The following is a 2,038-nucleotide window of genomic DNA, read 5'->3' as shown; positions in this document are numbered from 1 at the left end:
GCTTGTATGCATGTATATAAGCATAACCAATGGACACAAGACACTGGTGGGTATGGGAGGCTAGGGGAAGGTCAAGGGGAGAAAAAAAATGAGACATGTATAATACTCTTTGTAATACTTTAAGCAATAAAATAATTTTTAAAAGAAGAAATCAGTAATCGAAGGAAATATGGAAAATTCACAAGTATTTGGAAATTACACAACACACTCTTAAATAACCAATGGGTTAAAGAAGAAATCACAAGGGAATTTAGAAAACAATTTGAAATATATAAAAATAAAAACACAACATACCAAAACTTATGGAATGCAGGAAAATCAGCAATCAAAGGGAAATTTATAGCCATAAATGCCTACATTGAAAAGAAGCAAGATTCCAAATTAATAACCTAACTTTACACCTTAAGAGACTAGAAAAAGAAGAGCAAGTTAAATCCAAAAGTAACAGAAGTGAGAAATAATAAAATTTAGGATGGAGATAAATGAAATACAGATTAGAACCTGATCTTTTAAAAGATCATCAAAATTGACCAACATTTCCCTAGACTGACCAGGAGAAGAGAGAAGACTTGAATTTAAAAAATCAGACATGAAAGTAGATACATTATTAGCAACATTACAGAAATAATACTTATAATACTTCAAACAATTATATGCCAACAAATTAGAAAAATGCCTGGAGTCATACACACTAACAAAACTGATCCACAAATAAATAAAAAACCTGAATAGGCAAAAAAATTAGTAATGAAAAACCTCCCAACAACAACAAAAAAGTTCCAGGACCAGAGGTTCTCACTAGTGAATTCTAGAAACAGTTAAAGAAGAATTAACACCAATCCTTCTCAAAATCTTCCATAAATTAGAAGAGGAGAGAATGCTTTTAAGTTATCCCATGAGGCCAGCATCATCCTTCTACCAATGCTAAACAAAGAAATCACAAGAAAATAAGTTTATAAAATATTATCTCCTATGAATATTGATGTACAAATTCTCAACAAAGTACTAGAAAACTGAATACAGCAGTACATTAATATTAAAAATACTAGAGTCTCGGTGCATAAATTCATGCATGGGTGGGGTCCAGCCAGCCTGTCCCTGATTGGGATGAGAGGGCAAGGGCCGGGGCCCCCAAGTTGTACTCTCGGTTGAACTCCCAGTCAAGGGGACAATTTGCATATTAGCCTTTTATTATATAGGGTTACACACCATAATCAATTGAGATTTATCCCAGAAATGCAAGAGTAGTTTCACATACAAAAATTAATCTATATAACACATCATATTCATAAAATGAAGACCAAAAATTATCATTTTAATTAATGCATAGAATACATTTGACAAAACTCAACACCTTTTAACCATAAAAATATTCAACAATATAGGAATAGTTTGTCAACATGATTAAAGCCATTCATAAAAATATCACAGTGAATATTAAACTCAATGGTATAAGATTAAAAGCTTGCCTTTTAAGATTAGGACCAAGGCCAGGATGCCAGCTTTTGCCATTGTTATTTGACATTGCATTGGAGAAAATAGGCAAGAAAAAAAAATAACTATCTGAATAGAGAAATAATAAGTAAAACTATCCCTAGTCGAAGAAAACCTTAAAAAATCCACATATACATATGAACTTTAAGAAAAACTGAGCTAATAAATTCAACACAGTTGCAGGATATAAGGTCAACCTCCAAAATTCAGTTGTATTTGTATACATTGAAAATAAATAATCTGAAAAAGAAATTAGGAAAATCCCATTTATGATAACATCAGAAAGAATAATATATTCAAGAATATATTTTACCTAGGAAGTGCAAAATATATACAATGAAACTACAATTTTTTTTAATCTTTATTGTTTAGATTATTACAGTTGTTCGTCTCCCCCCCCATAGAACCCTCCACCTGGTTCCCACCCCACCCTCTACCCTTACCCACCCCCACTGTCCTCATCCATAGGTGTACAATTTTTGTCCAGTCTCTTCCCCCACCCCCAAACCCCTTCCCTCCTACCCGAGAATTGTCAGTCACTTCC

Source organism: Myotis davidii, unplaced genomic scaffold, assembly GCF_000327345.1.
Source record: "Myotis davidii unplaced genomic scaffold, ASM32734v1 scaffold739, whole genome shotgun sequence".
Classification (NCBI taxonomy): Eukaryota; Metazoa; Chordata; class Mammalia; order Chiroptera; family Vespertilionidae; genus Myotis; species Myotis davidii.
This window is presented reverse-complemented; position numbering follows the sequence as displayed.